At 44.5% G+C, this 12,890-nt stretch overlaps 1 protein-coding gene across 2 annotated transcripts in view; it reads right to left on the bottom strand.

Moving 5' to 3' along the window:
* Positions 1-8,013, bottom strand: part of LOC117586878 (protein rhomboid) — a 24,616-nt gene extending 16,603 nt beyond the window's left edge. For both annotated transcript variants that reach the window (XM_034277179.1, XM_034277180.1), the window contains exon 1: positions 7,670-8,013. The gene's annotated coding sequence lies outside the window, so the exon portion shown is untranslated. The remainder of the gene's footprint in view (positions 1-7,669) is intronic.
* Between the last annotated feature and the right edge of the window lie 4,877 nt (positions 8,014-12,890).

The following is a 12,890-nucleotide window of genomic DNA, read 5'->3' as shown; positions in this document are numbered from 1 at the left end:
CCCCCCCCCCGCCCCCGCTGCCCCATCCGCAGCAGAGTGTGGTGTGTGGGTGGGTGGGGCAAAATGTTAATAAGAAACACAGCAAAAGAAAAGCAGTAGAAGAAAAGTATTCCAAAGGGGGAAAAGCACAGGCAGTTCTCATGGTAATAGAAATGGCAAAGGCTTTTGTTCTCACAGCAACAAAAATTCAAAAGATTGTTCAGAAAGGAAGACAGGAACTGGGAGACAAAAACAGATATAAACCAGAGAACTTATAGCTGAAATTGGTATGGAAATCGTAGGAACAGAGCATGAACTAGGAAGCCCTAAAACTCATCGAAGTAAGCATCCATCATTTAGGTTTCTCTCATAGCATCAGCAGCTGGCAAAAAGTGCAAAGATTGATCCATTTATTGAGCCACTTTCCACAGACTGTTGTGGTGTGAAAAGACAAAGCTCCATTAATGAGTTTAATAGCTATGGAAAAATCAGTGCAAATGCGAAGATAACCTCCGTTTCTCTTCCCTGTTGCTCTGCTACCTCTTTGGTTGGATGTTGGAGCTCAATGAACTAGAGAGACTTTGCCTTGTGCGAGTATGCCGTATGTACGATTATCACATTTCGATTAGCGACGTCTCCGGCCCCGAGTTGGACCGACTGACTGACCTGCCAACTGGCGTTCATAACCATATTAGCACCGCTGGCGCTGCCATCGACCCACCAATGACCCACCCAGTTCCAGCCTCCTCCTTTGCACCTGCCACAACTCGCTGCCGCTTTCGGGGCGTGCGATCTACATTTCGCAGAGCGGCAACATTCACGGCACGGCAGCGGCCCAACAATGTTGTAGCTGCCTTTGGAGTCAGTGGGCCCGTTCCGCCCCTGGTACGCCTCTTCTTTGAGATGACGGCGCCTACCTGTCTCTCCCCCCCGCTGCCCGCACGCTCCTGTGGCGTGGTAATTATTCGCGCTCAGCTGAATACGCGAATCTGCAAAGCGTAACTTGTAACTTGTAGATACATTCACGTATCTCTTTGCACGCATCTACATATGGGAAAGAAAGCACAAGACGACGACCAAACGGGGAGACTAGAGATGTGAGAGAGGTTTGCTGCTGTCGTGAGTGGGAATCATCTCTAAAGCGGTGACTTTTGTGGATTGCTTTAGTGTGCTCCAATGTGCTCTGTAAATCTCTTTCTCCCCTCACGCTCCCATCTCTATTGATGGAGAATGGACTAAAGTTAATCACCGTTGCCGTTTAGCTCGCTGAGCTTCTTTGTTGGAGCTGGAGCTGGAGCTCGCGCTGGTGGCAGCTGGAAGCTGGAAGCTGAAGTTTTGTATCTGCACTTGTGGCGAAGCTGTATCCGAAGCTGTTGCTGGATCGCATAGTTTACATTTTATAAGTTAATTGAGTTAACTGTTCAGCGCCGCTCTCTCCCCATTCTCTCAACATATCTGTATCACTCCGTTGGTCATTTGCAGATGCAGATTGGCTGCATATCCGCCAGTGCATCTGGCAGATACAGTACATTGATCAATGCTTGCCTGGCCGCAGCGGTCCATCTACAATATATGCATATAGTAAATGGTTCTTCGGTTCCTTTCCTGTTTTAATTATAAATATTTGTGCACCTTTTTTGTTGCTGTCCACCAAATGGCTTGTAAATCTGCTGCATAATTCGTGTTGCGGTTTGCACACATTCAAATTCAACAAAAACCCAGCGAAAAAAAAACTATCTGCGGCCAAGAATTAAATGCCGTTTTGTTGTTTAATTGCCAGAATATTTCACATACATATAGATAGATAGATATTGTTTCGTATTTATCTGCGGCACTTCTCCTTTATTATTTGTGTTCATTCATTTCTATGTTTTGCTCATTTTTTTTTTTGGTTTTTCAGTGCATTTTCTTTTTTGGGGCTTCTGCTTTTCAGGCTTTTCTGTTTGTTTATTTTCCACATTCTGTTGGTTGTGTGAAATAATAACCCAAATAGCAGCGGATAACTCTTTGTAAATGTTTTTTGTATTTGCTTTATCTGTGATTTCCACTTAAATTCATTCAGAAATACTAGATGATACGCGTTTGAGTGGGGGACAGTGCGGTTGGTTACTGTAAGTCATCAAAATAAAGCCACAAAATATATCCATCTAAAATGCAAGAATAATGCAAATAAATTAGTCTGTGACTTCCCCTTATCATTTGGCTACACTTACACTACCGATACGCACTGCACCTAAACAAGTTTCAATTGAAGTTTATTGAATTATGAAATTTGTTGACAAGCCAAGCGCTCGCGGATTCACATTTAATGGATGAACAATCTTCATCCGCCTGACAAATATTTATTTGTCACATGCGAAACACTTTCGGGTAAATGCAAAACTTTCCGTAGAACGATACGATAAAGCCGGGAATGCCCTGGAAAACAAACATCCCCCCCCCACTCGAATGTGATGTGATGTATAATGACCATTCAAATGGCATTCAAATGGTGTCAATAGCTCTACTACATACTTTGGTAGTTGTCAAAGCAACTTCTAGCTTCGGTTTGGGTTTTGGTTTTGGTTTTGGTTTTGTTTTCTGCTGACGTCAAAGTCCGATGTGTGACCAAGGGGCTTGGCCCACGCCACAGAAGAAACTTGTTTGAGGGGGCCACCTCCACCGGGCAACCCGTGTGTCAGTGTCAGTGCCTGTGTGTGTGTCTCTGTGTTATCGTTTGCGGATTTCAGGTGTTCCGTTCCGTTCCGTTCGGATTGCGTGGGCCGTGACTCACCCCAACCAAATAGACAGATTCAACGACGGCCCTGGCTGGGTTCCGTTTCACTTTTTCTGCGATTCTCAAAAGATCTTTTGCCAAATTTTCGGGTTGCTGCTGCTGCAATCTCAACAGAATTTGTCGGCCGGCTGCCACGGTTTAGTATCGCTTCACACGTAAGTTGCAGAATGTTTATGTGTGTGTGTTTGTGTTTTCCTATCTGCTGCGCGATGCGTTTGAGGCATTCTTTGAATGTTTGCTTGTGCGTTTGTTTGTGGTGTGTGCACAGCGGTGCACTGTGCACTTTTGTCTGTTTGTTGTTTTTGGTTGTTACTCTTCTGCAGAGTAGGGTAGTGGGATTTTCTGGAAGTTTAAGGCATAATAAACGAAGCTTTAGGGAATTACCGAATAGCTACAACACAAAAGTCGAATAAAATCCGCTAACAATTGTTGCCCTATAAACGTAATTTAAATAGTCATTCTGGCAGTGTATCGTAAGCTTCGTTTTATTTCCTTCCAAAGCTTGACTTGTTCTTTTCTTTCCTTTCTTGACTTTGTTTTGGTTTATCGCTTCGGTGTCTTATCTCGCTCTCCCTTCGCCCTCACACTCTCCCTCGACTTCTTCTCTTCTCCCTTTTGTTTTAGTCGCGCGCACGAAATATTCACCTGAGCCACAAAGAGCATTGATGAATGAACCGAGCGCCGGATGGAATGGTGGAGAGTGAAGAGTGAAGAGTGAGGAGAGGGAGGGGTGAGTGGAGGGGGCATTACCGATAAGCGATGACTGTGTGGAGTTCCCTTGGCGGATCGTCTTCAGGTATTTTGTTGTTGTTTTTCTTCTTCTTCTTCTGCTGCTGCTGCTGCCGCTGCCGTCGATTCTTGTGATTCATATTTCGCATTCGGATTTGCACATTGCGCTGGTTAGGCATTTCTTGCCCCAGTCCAACACCCCCGTCCCCGTCCCTGCAGCACCCAGTGCCCCTCTTCGCTCGCAGACCCCCCACTGCTGGCCTGCTTCTTGCTTCTGCTTTTGCTGCTGCTGACTCCCCTGGCATTTCTGTCGTAATTTGCCTCAAGTTTTGTGTTTTGTGTGAAATATTTACGTGTAGACAACATTCCCCCATTTCCAAAGACTCACAGTTACAGCTACGAATACTCGTAGTCGTACTCGGATCTAGATACTACTCGTAGTCGTAGTTTTCCTTGGCATTTTTACCCACATTTATTTTCGGTGCATTTCCGCCTGCCATTTGCCAGAGAGCGCGGGGGCCAGCCGCCCGACTCCTTTTCACCTGTGCACAAAAAACCTTCAAAAGGGAGCGGATCTGGAGGAGGTCTGGTCAAGAAGATTGAATACCCTGGCATTTGTGGATAATATTATATTCTATTTAATAAACGAAACGGCAAACGAAAAGGGCAAAGAAATCTTCTGTTGATGGGAAATTGCATTCCAGGTTCATTTTTCTATGCTGAAAACTCCTCAAACTCCTTTGACCAATTTTTGTACAGGGTATTGAAATTCTAGAAGCAAAAGTGTTTCTGCAGCTATTCATCTCTCTGCTTTACTTTTGGCATAAACATTTCCTAAACTTTTATCTAATTCAACGAAACTGCAGCCAGAAACAGCGTCAGGCCAGGCAGCGGCAGCAGCATTGCCTTCATCCATTTTGCAGAGGTTCCCAAGACATTTCCACATTTTCCGACTCATTGTTCTTGCTGCTGTTATTTCTGCTGCTCCATCTTTGAGCTTTTGTTGTTTTTTTTTCCTATTTATTTGTCTTCATCTTTTTCTGTTTTGTTTTTTCTTTACCATTTTTTGTTGTGTTGTGTTCAAACTCACTTCGCATTTTCCGCGTGCTTCAACTTGTTAGGCATTCAACTTTTCACATCGGTGCTCTGCTTCTTTTTTCTCCTACCCTAGCCTCTGCCCCCTCTGCCCCCTCTCTTTCTCCTCTTTTTCTACTTCTTTACGCCGTTTTCTTCTCACTATTTCTCTTCATTTTCCACGAAGGTTTCTCCTTTGGTGTTGCTGTTTCTTTTTTTTCGGACTTTGGCTTGGGTTTTGTGCAACACACGCCACTTGCCACTTCAGTTCATGCCACACACCACACACACACACACACACACACACACACGATGCACCACGAAATACTCTTTGTTTTGTGTCGCCCTGAGACCGAGAGGCGCCTCCAAAAAAACAAGGGGTGGCAGCTGCCTCTCGGATTATGCAACGCTCCTCCTCATCCACGCTTTTGTTGAATTTATTAAATTTCTTGAGCATAAAATGCACTAATTTATTAGCTCCTCTACAAGCTGCAATCTTTATTTGTTTCTCTGTATCCGTGTGCTTCCATCTGTATCTTTTTGTGTGTGGCTCTATGTGTGTTTTGTGTGCACCTTGAGACTAGAAGACAGACTACAAAACTGCCTCTGGGCCATTGTCTTCTTTTGCTCAACTTGAAATGTTTCTTAGATTAATGCGAATAGGAGACGACACTCTGACACTAATGAAGGTCAAAGGTGGCCCAGAGAGTGGCTTGATTAGTGGGCGGAAAGGGTGGGGTGAAAGGTGGTGGCTCAAGGCAGTGGCTCAAGGCAGGCAATTTGTTGACAGCTTAAGAATGATTAAATATATAAACTCTTGCAACATTCTAGAGTCTTTTGTGTGTGTGTTGAAATTGCTGGGAAACAACAGACAAAAGGCCAACCAGAGAACACAAATCAGTTGATGGAATCTCAAGTTTTGAATTAAATACTGACGGAAATTGTGTGCTGAAAATGGTATGGATGAAGGTGTGGAATGGGTTGTTAAAGATTCATGGATTTGGATAGCAAAAAAGGTGTTTATTATTGATTGAGTTGTGTGTCTATTTTAAGCTATGAAACTTTAAAGAACTTTTAAAACTAATTGAAAACATTCTCCTTGTTTTTAGGAAGGAAGAAAGAATAAACCAAAGAGAACCAGTTTTATATTTATTTACATAGAAAATACATCAAAATATACACAAATCGATACAGAGCGGGTAAGTGATTCTATAAATTAGCTTTATATTCATATGTATAACTCGTAGTATTGCTGAAAAGAAAGTTATGCAATTTTCTTGATACTTTCTGCACACTTTCTCCCTTGTTTGATCCAACTTCAATTTCGTTGAAACAAAACCCAAACCCAAACACAGAACAAAGTTTTGCCCATTCATGCGAGTATCTTTTCCATAAATGTATCTTGCCATAACTTTTCCACTTTCCGCACAAACACACAAAAAGAAAAGAAAAGCAGCAAAAACTAAAAAAAAAGTAGAAGAAACAAAACTAAACCATTAAGAAATCAGGTCTTTGGGGTGCCTTTATTATTATTACGAGTATTTCTGTTTCAATTTCTAGAAACGGTCTCTGGGTTTTCACACCTTACCCCCTCCCATCTACCCTTTCCGATGGGTGTGTAAAAAAAAGCAAACTTGACATAATTACAAAAAAATTTTACACAAAAAACGAATGAGAAAAGTTTAAAAAAAACAAAACAAAAAGTGGGCTAAATGCAATGCGTATGAGTTTTTTTAAAAATAGCAAACGCAATAATTTTTCATAGTTTTTTGTTGTGCAGTCTAAAAAAAAAAGCTCAAGGCAGTGTCACTCCTAGAGAGAGAAAGAACGAGAGCAGAGACCCCCCGTCTGTTGTCATTGAGTGGAAGCCATGATTTATCTGCATCTGAATCTGAATCTGTGGATATCTGTGTGTCTGCACTTGTTCCCATGAATGAATCTGCAAACAACCAGAAAGAAAATCCCCCAACAGAACGAAACGGAACAGCACTGACGTGGGAGGTGGGGAAACTGAATGAATTCGCAAACGCAACACAACGAATTGAATGGAATACTTTAGTGAATGTTTAAATAAATTTAATCGCAAAGATTTGTGTAAACAAAAGACCCACAGACTGGAGCCAAAGAGTAGCACTGTTTGCGGATCATTCACTCGATGTTCACTCGCTCACACCATTCCAGAAAGTGCTAAAAAGATGAATGACCATCTATATTCGGGCGATCCACTCGAACAGAGATTCCAATCGGCGAATCGATCCAAAAGTGGGTGCGTGTGCGGCGGCAGCAGCCCACACACAGAATTTGTGGCTCTGGCTCTCCATCGATCGTTGGCCAGGCCAGCCCAGGCCAGGCCAGCCCAGCCAGTCCTTCCTACACGCAGCACACGCACATCCCATCCCAGCAAAATCTCTTTGGGTAGAACAAAAGAAACTATAGAACAGAGTCTGATGGCAGAGGCAGTAGCTGGGGCCAAGAAGTCGCCAGAAGTAGCACTTGTCCAAGATCCGAACAAAAGATAGCGAAATGTGGAGCATGGAAACAGCCAACATGGAGAGAAATCATAGGACAAGATCAGAGCTCCACAAGAGCGAGGGTGGGTGTAAAGATAAACGAAATGCTTTGCTGTTTATTGTGATAATGAATAGATTTTTAGATGCATTTTTTTATATGCTACATAAGGAAAGAAGGTTCGGCCCTAACATAAGCTTTAAGGTAGATCAATTATTCCCTTAATGCTGGAAAGAGTATCCAAAAGAGTCGCCCAGAAACTAAATTGCGTATACGCAATGTGGCACCCACTTTGCAGAGTGAAAGAAACATTAAGGCGGCGGATGCTGGAGCCAAAGGAAATTCAGTTAGCCCAAGTTCCATTCACAACAGCCCCCTTTTTGGGCCAACACATAAGGCTACAGAGTGACATGCACAGATGTTTTTACAACCCAAAAGCCACACACACACACAGAGACAGATGCCAGATAGCACTTCCAAATGCAGATGCCGAGACACAGATACATTCAGCTTTAGATACATTTCAGTTTTCGAGTCAAGTTTTTGGCAAGTTTTAAGCCAAGGGATTTATTATAGACTCCTCCTCCTCCTCCTACGACTTACCAAAAGGGAAATGTGTTGACTTCTTTTTTTTCAGTCCATGCGGTAGGTGGGGAGGTTGATCTGCTGTTGCTTTTCTCTCTGTCTCTTTTCCTGCCTCCTGCTGCCGCTGCTGCAACACCCCGTAAGCGGATGAGGAACAAGGTTGCTGCGGTCGTAGATCCTGGCCAGCAGCAGTTCCTCCGTCTATCACTCTATTTTTCAGTCCCAGCAAGGACCTGCTTTGCCTGCCTTTCTGCTTTCTTTCTGTCCTGCTTTCTTTCCTTTTCGTATTACCCTTTTTCCAATACCGTTAGCCGCGTCGGCGACTGCTTGCTTTTGCTGCCCGGCTGCCGTTACAAAGTACCGTTCACTACTGAGCCCGTTTTTTATGCGCTCCGATACTTTTATAGATTCGCAATGTGCGCCTTGTGGCAGACTGAGTGCCGTGCCTCAAAGTGGGGGGCAGCAGGGTCTTGTTTGCCGAGTTAGTAGTTTTGGTTGTTGTTTTTCGCTCTTTTTTTCACCCCTTTGTGTATTGTTGCAGCCAGTTGCCGGCCGGCCACCGGCGCTTTTACCGTCCTCCCCCCTGTCGCAACTCTCCACCCAGTGCGGGGAGGGGGTAGAAAGGGAGAGAGAGACAGAGAGAGCCTCCAGGTGCACAAACATGTTCGAAGTTCGAATGAGGCACGCGTCGGTTGACGCCGTTGCCAGGCAGAGGCCATTCGCCGTTGCTTTTGTCGTGGCTTTTGGGCTTTGGGCCGCCGCGAAACGGTAAACGTTCAAAAGGAAGCACAGCTCAAGGAAGGAAGAAAGACAGAGCGAGAGAGAGAGAGAGAGAGAGGTAGCGTGTATGAGAGAGATGGCAGCAGTGGAGAAACATCTGCTGTTGCAGGTGCCACTTGCAGCAGGCAGGAGGGAGCCGCCGTCGCAGACGTTGAAAAATTAACAAGTTGATCTTAAACTTTACTTTCTTCTCTTCTCTTTTTTCACTTATTGGCTTAACATTTTCTCAATCAAATTATCAACAGAGTAGAGCAAAATGTTTGCCACAGGCGCCAGCATCCAAAAGTCTCAATTTATCAAACAATTATCAGCAGCAAGCCCCTGCACACAGCACCCTCATATCACGCGGCTAATCAGGGGAAGACACCACTTCTCCGCGGCATTAACTTCCACTTAATGCTGCACACTCGAAAATTATATTTGAATAGAAATTCTACCAGGATCGACATCGGATCGCAGTGATTGAGATGGGGAAATAGGAATTGAAAAAGGGATAGAAGGGAAGCAGATTTGCAGACAGGGTATCTTTCGACAAGGTAAGGCCTAACCTGGAAGACAGCAGATTCGCAATAGAAGAGCAATAGAGATACAGAAGGTGCCCTCAGCCCTCAGCCCTCATCAGCTGTCAGCGGCAGTGGCCTTCAGCGGTGGCACAAGATGAGGCAGCAGCAGAAGGGGCACGCAGTTGGATGATGGATGCACCTCAAAGAGTAGCAAGCTGAAGCGAGAGGGAACATTGAACAGGGTGCATGCCGCACCGCAACATATCAAAACGGAGTTTCGATATGTTAACAAGTCGCTGAACAAAAGAGGGACAGGGCGAGAGGCAGTCCAAAGAGATCAGATGTAGGGAGTGGAGTGTAGAGCGATGGCAGATAGCCCACATAAATAAGTATCTTGTATCGGGCAGATACATTTCTGACACCCAATAAACAAGGCGAAGGAGAAAAAGTGACAGGCAGCAGCAGCGGCAGCTGAAATTAAAGAGATTTCATTTCATTTGTTAGGCATTTGAGGGGAGATTGGGTTTATGATGCAGTGAATCATAATATGACAGATTTTGAGACAAATTTAAACGTATAAGGAAACAAAAGTGACAAATAACTAGAATTTCATAGAGGATTCAACTCTAAAGGCTTTTTAATAATTTTAAACAGATTTCTTTCTGAAAGAGGCGCCCATCAAAAACAATATTGTATTTTTTCCACCCATAAATCAGCTTTCCCTCCTCTGCCCCAAATCCAGACACCAAATAATTGATTTCCTTCCGCAAATGTTTTCTCCAAAAACAGAAAAGAAAACCCCAACAGAGGCCATAAATTGAGGGTTAAATGAAATCAACGAAAAAACAGATTTTCTTCTACAAAAATTGCATTCGGGTAAAAGACAATTTTTTAAGTGCTTATTGTTTTTAGCGGCTGTTATAGCTGTGTGTATTTACGTAGCCATTTTTCACCATTTTCATTCGCATTTTCACTCTCAATATTTGTTGTATATTTTTTTCGCCTTTTAATTGCCGCCGCGCGGCTGTTCCTCGAAGCAGGGAAAAAGAAAATAAAAATCATGAAGCCAAAAATACAACACAACAAATGCAGAAACAAGGTGAAAATATTATTGTATATTGCGCAAAGACACAATATAACAACAAAAGCATAACAGGCAACAAAGCCAACAAGTCAAAGCAGAAAGAGCAAACAACAAAAGCAACAAAGAGGAGCGGAGCCTCTGCAAATCAAACAAAAACAAAGCAAAAGACGAGCAAAGCAAACGCAAAAAGCAAAAAGCAATTTATGCAAAATGCGGATAAGCCGAACGGAAGAAGAGGGGAGGAGGGCAGGGCACAGGCACAGGCACAGGCTGAAGGCTGATGGGTGAGAGCAGTGGGAGATGAAAGAGACAGAGAGAGGGAGATGCCAAAAGGCGATTAGGAGGCGATTTAACGCCGCACGTAAAATGAGATCCAATAAAATGCGATTACGTGGAAGCGGTGACAGCGGACAGAGGAGTGAGAGTGGCAGAGGGGATGGGCGAGAGTGTGATTAACAGAGGGAATGAGACGGAATGCAAATCAAAACAGATGTTTGACAAGAGTGAGACAGGAACAGCAGCCGCAGCAGTTGGAGCAACGGCAAAAGTTTGCGAACAAAAAAACCACAGACAACAATAGCTCCAAAAGTGCAACAACAGACTGCAGGCAATGTCCTTCGCCGCCTGATGCTGCTTCCTCTTCTTCCTTCTCTTCTGCTTCTTCTTATTGTTGTTTACTTGCCGCTGCTCGTGCCACAGAGAGAGACAGCGAGAGCTGACGCAATAGCATATCCTTTGCACGGCCACAAAAACAGACAGAGAGAGAAAGAGAGAGGAAATCAAGGATTTCAGTCAACTAGTTTTTTGTCGAGCCTCACCTGCCGCTGCAGCCTGCCTGCCACACGAGTAAGCAGACGGCGCTGCTGCGGTGCCACACGAGGAAGAAGGAAGGAGTGGATAGGGGGAAGCGCTGCCACATGCCGTTGCACGACTCAAATTACGATGCTTCCTTTTTTTTTTCGCAAAAAAGATGTAGACGAACTGCCTTCCTTCCTTTAACTGCTTCCACTGCTTTTGCTTCTTCCTCCTCGATTGCTGTTGCTACTTCTTCTTACGTTATGCTCTTCTTTTTTCCTTCCCCTCTTCTTCTGCTGCTTATAATAATTATTATGACATGCCGCTGCTGCGCTCGCTTCCACACTCCTTCCCCTAGTGCCTGCTTCCGTTCCAGAGAGCAAGACACAGAGAGACTACGACAACACGCTAACCGAAAATATGCATTGACCCAGGAGAGGGGGCAGAGTCTTATTGTGTGAGGGGGGGAACCGAGGACAGAGGACAGTCTGCTGCAGCTGCAAATGTCGTCCCGCCTCCCCCTTTGCCAATGTCAATGTGCGATTCATTCTGTAAAACGTTCGAGACGACGAAGACCGACGCCAAAACGCTTGCCAACACACAACACACACTCCGCATACAAAGCAGTAGGAGTAGAAGAGCGAAGAAGCAGTGGTAGCAAGCAGGAGTAAAAGAAGCAGTTAAAGTTGCAGTGGCTTGGTCTCTCTTTTTCATTGACTCTCTCCATTCGAAGTTCGGTAAACAGCGCGAGCGGAAAACGGAAAGTGGCTTGTAGTAATTTTATTGAGAAATCGAAAAAGGACAGAGGGCCGGAATAAGGAGAGGAAGGAGGTAAGAAATATAGACATAGTACAGAGAGCGAAAAGACAATGACACAAGCCAATATTGGGCAGGGGTGCGGCGGGGTGCCGAATCGTCGGTTGGGGCCCAAGGAATGCGACGCTTGCCGCATAACAATGCCAATGCAACGCAATGCAAGAACCAAGAAATGTACGAGTACGTGTATCTGCCAGAAACAAATGTACGACCCGTGTAGTATCCCCGCACAGTGGGACATTCGGAGGCGTCTCTTGCCAACAGTCCAACAGAGCTTCACAACAAAGTTGCCCCAATAAAGCTGTTTGAGAGGGTAGAAGTATCGAGGGGGAAAGGCAAACAAACAAAACATAAAGAAAACAACAACAGCATCAGTCCAACACCTTGCCAAAAGATAGAGAGAGATGGACACGCAGAGAGAGAGGCAGCTGCCAGCCAACATCTGTTCGAACCTGCTCGCTGGTTGCGTTCTCAAATGTTGCAGGTTTGCATAAAACAACAGCTGTTCGAGCATGTTGCGTATAAGAGAGCCAAAGAGTGTGTGTTGCAACATGTTGGTTAGAAGAGAATTCGTGTGGTTCGATTGATGACGGGTTTATTGGGAAGAGGGGGCATGCCATCGAACCAGCAGCTTGATGACTGTGGAGAAGCAGACAAGATCATTCATGTTCGATTTTTGTGATGAAATTGCAACTGTAAAGTAAACAGAGTTTATCTTACCGTTGATTCATGCTGGAATGAAGAGAAACCCCCTTTGGAAGCTCTTTTGGTTGGACATTCTCTGAGCAGGGACATGTTTTCTTGTCATTTCTGCAAATTTCCCCTAAGAACTTCACTCTTTTAGTTCTGGTAGCACATTAATTCAATGTAAACCATTCAAATGAAATCCATTAGAGTTTATACTTAAGCCATAAAACGTTTCGGGGGTCTTCCTTCACTGTCCTTTCCATTCGCTGCTCTTCTGTTTTCTGTTCCTCATACACACACACACACACATGGAGTGTGGGAAACGGAAGAGAAAGCCTCGTCCACAAGGCTCAATTTAAAACCATTCCATGCCGCTGCTTCTGTGCCACGTCCAAGGATTGCCAGCTCCTATGCCTCTGTCTATGCCTGCTCCTGCTGCCACATCCTATGAGTCCTGCTGCTGCTTCTACACCCCCTCCCAGATCTGAGCCCACACAATGCCTGGTTCTCTGCTGCTTTTCCTGCACTCTGGACACCCAATGGCATTTTGAAGAGCTTATCCCAAAAATATTTG

Source organism: Drosophila guanche, unplaced genomic scaffold, assembly GCF_900245975.1.
Source record: "Drosophila guanche unplaced genomic scaffold, DGUA_6, whole genome shotgun sequence".
In the NCBI taxonomy this organism is placed as follows: Eukaryota; Metazoa; Arthropoda; class Insecta; order Diptera; family Drosophilidae; genus Drosophila; species Drosophila guanche.
The sequence above is the reverse complement of the archived record's forward strand: the minus strand, read 5'-3'. Positions and strand labels throughout refer to the sequence as shown.